This window comes from Bubalus kerabau, chromosome 1 (genome assembly GCF_029407905.1).
Source record: "Bubalus kerabau isolate K-KA32 ecotype Philippines breed swamp buffalo chromosome 1, PCC_UOA_SB_1v2, whole genome shotgun sequence".
Classification (NCBI taxonomy): Eukaryota; Metazoa; Chordata; class Mammalia; order Artiodactyla; family Bovidae; genus Bubalus; species Bubalus kerabau.
The window spans coordinates 241,309,523-241,322,045 of NC_073624.1; the positions used below are offsets into that span (position 1 = coordinate 241,309,523).

Consider the following 12,523-nt stretch of genomic DNA (forward strand, 5'->3'; position numbering starts at 1 on the left):
CGCCAGTGTAAACTGTGGTCTCGGGGTAATGTGTTTATGTAGGTCCACTACAGGAGTGCTTCCTGAGCCGCCCCTCACTGGCTGCTCTTGAGGTGAGGATTTGTAGCTTCACTGACTTGTTAACAAATGGACCCAGATTCTGGTGGGGGTTGTTGATAGTGGAGGAGGCTGTGGATGTGGAGGGGAGGCGGGGTACATGCGACATCTCTGTACCTCCTGTTCAATACGCTGTGAACCTAAAACTGCCTGAAACACAAAGTCAGTTAAAAAATAAGAATGAACACAAGGACATCCCTCCCTGTTCCAGATACACTCCTCTACATTTAGGGGAACAGCCTGGCACGGATTGCAACATTAGGCAGTTCTGGGGTGAAATCTCACCTCTACTGTTTACTAACCCTGGACATGTGAATTCTGAACCCCGGTGTCCTCATCTGAAAAGGAGGTCACACTGTCATAATGTAAAGCGTGTGGCACTTAACAGCACTTGCCTGCCTTTCCCTCAAACTGGGTAATCAACCTTCAGATAAGTTGAGCTTATCTGCCTCTGTCGGGCTCTCAAAGGATCCTGATTTGTACTGATGAAGGAGACATTCTACCTGAGGGTTTATAGCTGGGCTGGGGTGGGGAGAGGGGGGTGGCAGTGCAGAGAAAGCTGCACGCCTCCACATGCTCTGCAAAGACTGAGCCTTCACTTCTGCTCAGCACCTCAGAGCAGGGTGATTCTTTGGGAAATGAACAACAAACCAGGTCGCCAGCATGCCTACCCTGTTTGTTGAGAGTCTGGCCAATTATTCCCCTAACCCAATTGTGAGGGGGGGCGCCAGGGAGCGGGGGAAGGCATCCATTACAAGGGCTTTGCTCTAAGGATCGCATTCCTCCCGGAGCACTCTTGACCTAAGGCAGCTCGAAGCAGCTGGGTGCACGAAGCCAGCCCCTCTGCTGAGCTGCCTGAATTCCAGAAACAAAAGGGCAGCCAGCGAGGGGCGGCTCAGGAAGCGCTCCTGGATTAGGCAGGCACTTGGCAGGCAGGCAGGCAGCTGCTGGCGAGGGCGGAAAGGGGGCAGGAACAGGCCAGGCAGGGTGACCCTGCTCATGGTGGGGCCAGGGGCAGCATCAGTGTGGCCGGCACAAAAGCCACACTGAGAAGGGGTGGGGTGGAGGGGCAGGCAGAGGCTTCCTGAAACTCTCCCTCCCTAGACCTTTATCACCTGAGCCAGACGGGAGAGCTTTTATCTGCCCTCCAGGAAGGTTGATTGCCCAGTTTGAGCAGGTGGGGGCACAAACACAGATGGTTGTGATGGGGTTGGGGAGGGCGGGTAGGCGGGACTCCACCTTTAAAAAAAAAACAGCAAAAAAACCTGCTTTTGCTATCTCAGTTGTTGTTGTTTAGTCGCTAAGTCGTGTCCGATTCTTTTGCGACCCCATGGACTGTAGCCCACCAGGCTCCTCTGTTCATGGAATTTCCCAGGCAAGAATAGTGGAATGGTTGCCATGCCCTCCTCCAGGGGATCTTCCCAAGTCAGGGACTGATCTGGATCTGGTACAGTTAAGGGCAAATGAACATCTGGTGAATGAGGGGATGAATGTATTAATGAATGAATGGAGTGTTCTGTGATGAACACAGGTATAACCCAAGCAACACCAATTGGGGGAACTTCCCTCCACCTGGAGCCTTCTCTGCCCTCCTCCTCTAGATCTCCCTTACCTGGTCCTGCACCCTTCCCTGGGGGTAACCAAGATGGTTGGGGGACAGTCCCAGGGTGAGAAGCCCCAGAGGTGCCATCCTGGAGGAGAGGAAGGTGATGGGTGTCAAGACAGGCTGGAGTCCTTTAGAAACACTCTTCTGCCTGCCCAAGGGCTCTTCCAGAGGCTTCCAAAGCAGAAAGAGGACTGCCTGAGAGGGGCAGGGCTCCGAGAAAGACCAGGGACAAGGGAATCACGACCTACATGAAGCCCCAAACCAAGTTACACACAGGAGGCAGGGCCGCCCGGAGTCCAGGCATACAGACCCCTCCCTCACCCCCAGCACAGAGGCACTGACCTTGGCAGAGGTGGCAAACCCCGCACACCTGCGCTGTGCTCAGATGTGTCTGGGAACAGGAGCGAGGCCAGCTCCAAGTGCAGTCTGACAGACCCGGAGCCCACAGCCAGGAGAGCTGGGTGGGGACCCCAGCCTGTCACTGCTGCAGGACAGATGGGCAGGAAATTCAGAGTGTGCTCCTCACACAAAGGCTCTGCTCACATTTTGAGGCTAACCTCAGAGGGCTCTGAAGGTCACATGCACTGTGAAAGTTCAGCCAGTCACCCCTGGTTTCTCAGGATGGGAGGAAAGGAAGTCTTCATTTGACCCAGTGGTGTCCTGCGCTGTGTTACTTTCTAATTGCCTCTTAACCCACTCTTCCTGCCGATCTCAACTTAAAAGTCACTTCTGAAGAGAGTGTCCCCAGGGAATGCCCCTGTCAGAACTCAAGGGCATCCAGGACTTTCTATCCAAATCTCCATCCATCAATCCACTGTCCTTCTTCACCCCTGACTGCAGACATGATGATGATGAGAACCCATCATGGGTTCGTCTTGTTCAGCTCCAAGACACCAATGCCTGACACAAAAGAGATACTCAATTCTTCTTCTCCAAATTTGGGGAATGGTAAATACTTGAAAAGGCAGGAAAAAATGAGTTGCTCCTGATCTTATGTTGAATAAAACTATTCATCTAGCTGGGCAATTCAAACTACTCAAAGCCCGGCAGTGTAGGGGCAGGGGTTGGGGGTGATGCTGAATTCCAGGAGAAAGAGAATGTTGTCCTTGCCTTGCAGTGGCATGTCCCTCAGTCTACCCAACAGCAAGGAGGGTAGGGTAACCAAGGAGGAAGCAGGTCAGTGTTTACAGAGGACTGGAAGCTTTAAGAATCTAAATCATACCCTCCATACTTGGTCATTCCAAAGATACTGGTTGCTGACATGTGTCCCATGACACCCCAGCCCCTGAAGAAGAGGCTTCTGTGGGCCATTAGTTTGGGAAACACTGCATACCGCATTCTGTGTGCATGCTCAGTCACTCAGCTGTGTCCAACTCTTTGTGATGCCATGTGCTGTCGCCCATCAGGCTCCTCTGTCTATGGGATTCTTCAGGCAAGAATACTGGAGTGGGTTGCCATTTCCTACACCAGGGGATCTTCCTGACCCAGGGATCAAATTGGCGTCTTCCTGAAAGTCTCCTGCACTGCAGAGTCTTACCTCTGAGCCACCAGGGAAGCCTACTACTACATTGTTCCTTCCTAAAAAGCATCATATATTAGCCCATTAGAGGCTCAGAAACATTTGTTCAGAAAAAACTCACAGTTTTGGGAAACTCTAAGTTAAATTTATCCACTGACCACTATCACCCCCACCCACGCTTTTTGGTGATTTATGGTGCTGGCAGCTGGGACTCCAGCACATCTGCAAAGCAAGACTCTGGTGAAAATCCCTGACACACTGCCTAGTAATCTGATAACTCTAAATTTAGAGATGAACTGAAAAGTTTGCTGAGATGGAAAACCACAGCTTCTACCTGCAGAATGGCCCCTGCTAAGAACTTCCACATGGCAGTAGTATTAAGGAGCCTAGGAGGGGCACAAGAGGTCAAAGACTCCAGCCATAGAAGCCCCAGGCAGCCAGGTGCTGGGTGCCCTGCCTTGAGGGGTCCGGGGACTGGGTGCCAGATTAACCCCCGCCCACCCCGTCCCATCTCATGCCTGTGCTATGAACGCGTGCTCAGTCACCTCAGTTGTGTCCGACTCTTTGCAACCCTATGAACTGTAGACCACCAGGTTCCATTGTCTATGGGGGGGATTCTCCAGGCAAGAATACTGGAATGGGTTGCCATGCCCTCCTCCAGGGGGTCTTCCCAACCCAGGGATAGAACCCGTGTCTCCCGCAACTCCTGCATTACAGGCACATTCTTTACTGCTGAGCCACCAGGGAAGCCCATCTCACACAAATATATATATATATAACTTTGGCAGCGTCCTGTCCTCCATAAACACAGACCTGGGTTCCTCCTCGATACTCTGCTGTTACTGGATAGACTGAGGTACATACTACCCAAGGCAAGGACGGAGCTTTCTCTCTCTCCCGGATTACACCTCCCCTCTGGTCTTCATGAGAATCTAGACTTGCTCATTATGACCAATAGTTTTATATAACCTTCCATTTCGTATACATGTATCATATATATATATATATATCATATATCACATAATTTGAAAGCTTATATGTCATTAGCCAGACACTATGTCTCATGTATTTTGTCATCTCATCCTCCAACAGGCCCACGAGATGGGGATCATTGGCGCCCTGGTGTTCCAGACCAGGATGGCTCAGAGAAGCTAAGTAACCTGCTGAAGGCCATCGAGGTAATGAAGGACATATCTGAGTCTGGGCTTTCTGACTCTGTGCTCTTAACATTATGTTTTGGGGCCTCCATGGGATAATTTAGGCTTGTGTTTTCCTTCCAAAATAATGTTATATGAAACCGTTTATAAAATAAAGGCAATGGCAACCCACTCCAGTACTCTTGCCTGGAAAATTCCATGGACAGAGGAGCCTGGTGGGCTGCAGTCCATGGGGTCGCTGGGAGTCGGACACGACTGAGGCGACTTAGCAGCAGCAGCAGCACTATAGAAATTTTAGAAAATATGATCAGTACTAAGATGAGTACATTAAATCACCAGTAATCCCGCACTGGGAGATAACTGTGAGCCCATACAAGTCTCGTTACATGCCCTTCTGACATTGCTTCTCTACACAGAGATGCCCCCCAACAACTTAACCCATTCAGGCTCTCCTCTCAACACTCCCTGTCTTGAGGTGGGCCCAGGCAGGGGAACTGCCACTAACACCAGCAGAACCCAAGAGACTGAGGCTCAGAAGTGCAATGGCCCAGGCCACATGCAGGTCAGTGGCAAATCCTGGCGTGGACATCAGAGGAGCTGGCTGCGCCTGGGGTGGGACGTGACAACTGCCGCATAAACACGCCAAGGTGCGGGGCGCGGCCGCGCTGCCCTCCCACACCAGCCACTGAAAGAAACCCACTCGGGGTCTCCTCCCACGTGCCTCCCACCAAGCTCTTCCTCCCTGCTGCCAACTGCTGCCTCCCTAGGGAGGCTGGGCCTCCAGGCACCGGGCCAGCTGCTTGGGAAACAGCTCCAGGGCTTGAGTCCGCCTGAGAACAAAGAGCAGCAAGACGGTGAAGAAACACCAAGGGTAACCAAGGTGACCAACAGGAAGTGGAGACTTGCAAATGGAAAGGGAGAAAGAAAGGGGAGGGGTGGGCTAATTCTTCAGAGGCCTCAGGAGGACAGGCCACAGACCTGGGAGGCCCTGCAAAGCCAGAGGATCACCCAACCCTTCCCTCCCCCTCGCAAACCGATTGCTTCATAGAGCCTGAAGAGGCATTTTCCGTAAAGAATCAACTTCTCTGCGGGAACATTATTTCAACATCCTCGAGAGGGTGGCCTGTGGTACATGAAGCCAACAAGGCTGGTCACATCCTCCCCTGCTGATGTCTGGCCTGCAGCTTCCTTCCAGCAGAGAGAGGTCACCCTGAGCCACCCCACCTCTCATGGGGCCCCCCTGAACCCTGTAAATCATAGGAGGGCCAGCTCCAAACACACTTCCTCATTCCCAGGAGACAGAGCCACTGCCCTTCTGGGCACAAAGGCAAGTCTGAGCACCCACTCCCCCTCCCCACTCCCAGGTGACACCCTTACACCGCCGCCCCCCCATAATATGCCAGCACCCCCCTGAGTTCTTCCTTAACAGCTTCCTGATAGGACCCTGTCCCACACCTTCTGTACTGGAGGTGCCCCTCATTCTTCCACACCCTCTGTCACCTAGGGGCAGGGGTCATGGTGTGCCCCCTTCCACGCTGGTTCTTTGCAATAGGTCCAACCCTCACAACTGTTCTCCTTTTCCCTGGATCACCACTCCTAAGCTGCAGCTTTCACTCCACACTTTCAGCTGCTGCTGCTGCTAAGTCACTTCAGTCGTGTCCGACTCTGTGAGACCCCATAGACGGCAGCCCACCAGGCTCCCCCGTTCCTGGGATTCTCCAGGCAAGAACACTGGAGTGGGTTGCCATTTCCTTCTCCAATGCATGAAAGTGAAAAGTGAAAGTCGCTCAGTCGTGTCCGACCCTCAGCGACCCCATGGACTGCAGCCTACCAGGCTCCTCCATCCATGGGATTTTCCAGGCAGGAGTACTGGAGTGGGGTGCCATTGCCTTCTCGTACCTGCCCTCATTTCCAGATTCCTTTTGATGCATTCTCCTGGGCATCCTGACCCTACTGTGCAGCCCAAAATGGGTCGGTAGTGGTAACCACCACCACTAAGCCCCAGCTGCTCCAGCTGGGATTCCAGTCCCCGGCTGACCTGGGCTCCCGCACCTGTGGCCAGTTGATCATAGGCACTGGAATCTCCTGGGGATCTACTGAAACATGGAGGCTGCCCCCCGGTACTGAGTTGGATGGCATCTCCACAAGATTCACGTCCACCCAGGACCCTAAAACATGACCTTATTTGGAAATAGTGTCTTTACAGAGGCAATCAAGATAAAATGAGGTCATACTGGATTAAAGTGGGCCCTAATCCAATGACTGGTGTCCTTACAGGAAGAGAAAACAGAGACACACAGGCACACAGAGGGAAGACCAGGCAAAGACAAACACAGGAAGAGGGCCGGGTGAGGATGGAGGCAGAGAATAGACTGATGAAGCTACATGCCAAGGAATGTCAAGCATGGCCAGCAATGACCATATGCTGGAGATCCTCCCTGCAAGCCTCTGGAGGGAGCACCATGCTGTAAACACCTTGATTTCAGACTTCTGGCCTCCAGAACTACAAGAGAATGCATTTCTGCTATTGTAAGCCACCCAGTTTGAGGCAGCCCTAGGAATCTACTATACTCCCCATTTCCTGTCTTGCTGACTCAGTCCTCCTGGGATGGAGCTGGGCATCTCTCTGCACTTCACAGGCACTTCATGTGAGCCTGACGCTCGGCTGTAAGCTCCATGAAGGTGGAGAATTTTGTTTTGTTCACCACTTATATCCCCAGTGGCTAGCAGTGCATGGCATGTGATCAGCTGCTAAAAAACATGTGCTGAATGAAAGAATGAAGATGGACCAGCATGCAACAACTAACTCCACCTTGGTCAGGGCACTTCAGTTCTTTTCAGTCGCTCAGCTGTGTCTGACTCTTTGCAACCTCTTGGACTGCAGCATGCCAGACTTCCCTGTCCATCACCAACTCCTGGAGGTTACTCAAACTCATGTCCCTCAAGTCAGTGATGCCATTCAACCATCTCATCCTCTGTTGCCCGCTTTTCCTCCTGCTTTCAATCTTTCCCAGCATCAGGGTCTTTTCAAATGATTCAGTTCTTTGCATCAGGTGGCCAATGTATTGGAGTTTCAGCTTCAGCATCAGTCCTTCCAATGAATATTCAGGGTTAATTTCCTTTAGGATTGATTGGTTTGATCTCCTCACAGTCCAAGGGACTCTCAAGAGTCTTCTCCAACACCACAGTTCAAAAGCATCAATTCTTTGGTGCTCAACTTTCTTTATAGTCCAACTCTCACATCCATACATGACTGCTGGAAAAACCATAGCTTTGACTAGATGGACCTTTGTTGGCATAGTAATGTCTCTGCTTTTGAATATGCTGTCTAGGTTGGTCATAGCTTTTCTTCCAAGGAGCAAGCGTCTTTTAATTTCATGGCTGCAGTCACCATCTGCAGTGATTTTGGAGTCCCCCAAAGTAAAGTCTGTCACTGTTTCCATTCTTTCCCCATCTATTTGCCATGAAGTGATGGGACTGGATGCCATGATCTCAGTTTTCTGAATGCTGAGTTTGAAGCCAGCTTTTTCACTCTCCTCTTTCAATTTCATCAAGAGGCTTTTTAGTGCCTCTTCACTTTCTGCCCTAAGGGTGGTGTCATCTGCATGTCTGAGATTACTGGTATTTCTCCCAGCAATCTTGATTCCAGCTTGTGCTTCATCCAGCAGAATTTCGCATGATGTACGCTGCATATAAGTTAAATAAGCAGAGTGACAATATACAGCCTTGAAGTACTCCTTTCCCAAATTAAGCAACTTTAACAATTAAATGAGATAATGTGCACCAAACATTCAACAATATCTGGCATGTGGCACCTGATAAATGCCTACTCCCTTAATTTAGAGGGCAGTGGGAGCCTTGAAAAATTACACAGAAACTAGCAATTGCTGGAAGGAGCATTCCAACAACAATCTTCACCATGAAAAAGGCCAATCCCTCAGCAATGGAAAATCACTTTGTTCCAACAAGTAAGAAACATTAAGTCTTTCACTCTGTTTGTTAACTGGTTCCTATGATCCTATTGCCTAATACTCTCAAGTCTTCCCACTTCCTGCCCTGGTTCAGAGGCCATCTCTTTGGAACACTGCCAACACCTAGGTCTTCAAGGCCAAGGATATTTTCCAGTGATCCAGCCCCCATTCCTCAGAGTTCTCTATGTCTCAGGATAACTGTAAATGTCTACCGAGACCCACATCCCAGAGCCGATACTCCTGGTCCACCTGCCCGCCCCCTACTCATCAGACTGCCCCAGGCAGACCACCAATGCATGATCACCATATGCTGCAGCCCTGGGCCCTAGAAGATGAAATTCCTCTATGTCTCACCTTCTTTTTGGAAGCTTTTCGTATTTCCCCAGGCAATGGGATGTCATCATGGGTATAGTGGTTAAGAGTGTGCACTTTGGAGCCAGTCTGCCTGGGTTCAAACCTTGGCTCTTTCATCTACCTGCTGCATGACCTTGAATAAGTTATTTAACTCTGTAAACTTTAGCATCTGTCTCATCTGTAAAGTGGGGGTAAAATGAAGATAATTTAGTACCTACTAGAGGACTTAGGGGATTCCCAGATGGCACTAGCAGTAAAGAATCTGCCTGCCAATGCAGGAGACTTAAGAGACGCAGGTTTGATTCCTGGGTCGGGAAGATCTCCTGAAGGGAGGCATGGCAACCCACTCCAGTATTCTTGCCTGAAGAATCCCACGGACAGAGTCCATGGACACTGTCCGCCAGGCTCCTCTGTCCATGGGATCACAAAGAGTTAGACATGACTGAAGCAATTTAGCAGCAGCAGCAGAGGATTTAGATAATGGGAGGTAACATAAGTCAGGCACACAATAAGCACCCATTAATGGTGAAGAGCTTTGCCAACTTTCACTGGCTATTATGACCACTGACAAATACAACAGCCAGAAGTGGTCTGAGATGGTTATCCTCAGTTGTACTAAGGATAACCTCCCCCCCAGGAGTGAGGCTAGGGGCTGTGCTATCTTCTGTACAGCTTCTCGGTGTCTGCAGGTAACACACGAGGTTTTGCGACCCCATGGACTGCAACACGCCAGGCCTTCCTGTCCATCACCATCTTCCAGAGCTTCCTCAAATTCATGTTCACTGAATCGGTGATGCCATCCAACCATCTCATCCTCTGTTGTTCCCTTCTCCTCCTGCCTTCAATCTTTCCCAGCATCAGGGTCTTTTCAAACGAGTCAGTTCTTCACATCAGGTGGCCAAAGTATTGGGGTTTCAGCTTCAGCATCAGTCCTTCCAATGAATATTCAGGGTTGATTTCCTTTCAGATTGACTGGTTTGACTTCCTTGCAGTCCAAGGAACTCTCAAGAGTCTTCTCCAACACCACAGTTCAAAAGTATCAACTCCTCAGTGCTCAGCCTTCTTTATGGTTCAACTCTCACATCCATACATGACTACTGGAAAAACCATTGCACTGCCTGATAAAGAAGTGGTCAGCCAACAAGGCACGGGACAGTTCAAGGAAATGAACCAGAATTTGTCTTCCCAGACTCAGAGCCAGGCCACCCTTCCTCCTGATCTGACTGCTGTATCCCTTTCACCCAAAACAGGCTTCCAGAGAGGATTCCTAGCTGGGAAGGTGCTGCTAGTGGTTTGACCAAAATTCCCCCAGAATTTATGGCCCATCTTAAAAGAAACCATGTAGGGACTTCCATGGTGGTCCAATGGCTAAGACTCCACGCTCCCAATGCTGAGAGCCCAGGTTTGATCCCTGATCGGGGAACTAGATCCCACATGCCACAACTAAAGATCCTGCAGGGTGAAACTATGACCCAGTGCAGCCAAATAAATTTTTTTAAAAAAGTAACCATGCAAAAGAAATGCTGAAATGTTAAGGGATAACAGGGAATTGCATCTGCATCTTGATCCAAGAGAGGAAAAAAATGTCTAAAGAAAGAAAAAGGTGATGATAAGTCAAATGTGTTCAAGTGTTTACAGTTGTGTACTGTGCTGGCAACTCTGCTAAGTTTGAAATTATTTCAAAACAGAAAGTTAACACAAGAGACCCATGAGAGATTTCCACTCAGAGTCAACAGCTCTGTACCACTCGCCCCCGCCTTCTCACCTCCCTGTGTGGGTGCCCACGCCGCCAGGGGAAGTTCCTGTTGCACATCACTGCCTTCAAGGCTGCGTGCAACTCTGCTGAAAGTCAGATTCGGGACAGCAGATCTCGAGGTTTTAAGATCCCAGCTCTCCCACTTAATGACCAAGTGCTGAAGTCCTTGGAGGCTGTTTCTCTCCCAGCAGATGGAGTTACTGGCAGCCATGCTACCTACCCCACCCAGCAGCGAGGTCCAGGAAGGTGAGGTGTGGACTATAAAGCACAGACCCCAGACCAGGCATCCGTGATGAGCACATACCAGTGGGGGGAGGGGAGCTGCTCATATGCAGCAGCTGCTCTGCTCAGAACTGGGGAGACACAGTCCCAGCCTGTCCTCACAAACCTGCCATCCAGGGAGATCCAAACGGAGTAATTCCATTAATAAGTATACAATTACAAATTGTGCTGCCTGCCGAAGGAACAATCAAGGGTTGTCTAAGAACACAGCAGGGGCCCACACTGACCTTGTGTGGCAGCCAGGGAAGGTTCTTCTGAAAAAGTGATGTTTGATTGACAGCTAGAGAACAAGAAGGTTACAGCATGTCCTAGTCCCACAGAGTAGGAAAGTATACAAGCCAAACTTAACAGTGAAGTTAAGGACACCACGAGGAAGTAATAGATCAAATCAAGAATATGGGGTGTCCTTCAGGACATATTAGCCAAAATTCAATGGCATGAAAAATAATTTTTTAAGGCAATGGGAGGCAGGGAGGCCATTACAGAATGAAAGACTTAAGAATAATTTTTTAAAACCTACTGAATAGTAGAAGTTATTTGCAATGATATGACTGATACAATTCAACAGATCAAATACAAATCAAAAAAACAAACAACTGGATTTTAAAAAGGGTAGAACTAAACAAACATTTTTCAAAGGAAATGCAGATGGCCAACAGGCACATGAAAAGATGCTCAACATCAATGATCATCAGGGAAATGCAAATGAAAACCATGAGATATCACCTGACATCTATAGAATGGCCATCATCAAAAAGAACACAAGTAATGGACTTCCTTGGTACAGTGGATAAGAATCCACCTGCCAATGCAGGAGACAAGGGTTTGATCCCTGGTGTGGGAAGATTCCACGTGCCACAGAGCAACTAAGCCAGCGTTCCACAGCTACAGAGTCCCTCCTCTAAAGCCCTGAGAACCACAACTAACAAAAACATATGCTACAACTACTGACGCCTGTGAGCCCCAGTACCTGATTGCCCTAAAGCTGGTGCCTCGAAACAAGAGGAGCCACTGCAACAAAAAATAGCCCCCCACTTGCCGCAACTAGAGAAAGCCCATTCGCAAGAACAAAGACCCAGCACAACCAAAAGGAAAAAAAAATACAAATAACAAATGTTGGCAAGGAGGTGGAGAAAAAAAGAGAACCCTCCTACACTACTTGTGGGAATGCAAACCGGTACAGCCACTGTGGAAAACAATATAGAGATTTTCCAAAATATTAAAATAGAACTACCATACAACCAAGCAATTCCACTCCTGGGCAGATAGCTGAAAAAACCAGAGACACAAATTCAAAAAGATATGTGTACTCCAGTGTTCAAAGCAACATTATTTACAACTACCAAGGTATGGAAGCAACCTAACTGTCCTTCAAAAGCTAAATGGATAAAGAAGGTGTGGTGTATACATATATACAATGGAATACTACTCAGCCCTAAAAAGGAAATTTTGCCATTTGCAGCCACATTGATGGATGCTAAGTGAAATAAGTCAGAGAAAGACAAATATTGTATGACAGCACTAATATGTGGAATGTAAAAAATGTTAACTAGTGAATATAACCAAAAAGAAGCAGACTCACAGATATAAACAACAAACTGTTGGTTACCAATGGAGAGAGGAAAAGAGGAGGGACAATATAGGAGAAGGCGGATTTTAAAAAAGTGTTATTACAGGATTATATTAAATCATGTATGTGAAACTTCTGAAACTTTTATAGCACTAAAGAATTTAAAGAACCCTCTTAGTTTTCTGAATGCTGAGTTTTAAGCCAGCTTTTTC

At 48.9% G+C, this 12,523-nt stretch overlaps 1 protein-coding gene across 1 annotated transcript in view; it reads right to left on the reverse strand.

Moving 5' to 3' along the window:
* Positions 1 to 12,523, reverse strand: part of CCNJL (cyclin J like) — a 63,658-nt gene that overhangs the window by 41,106 nt on the left and 10,029 nt on the right. The window lies entirely within an intron of this gene.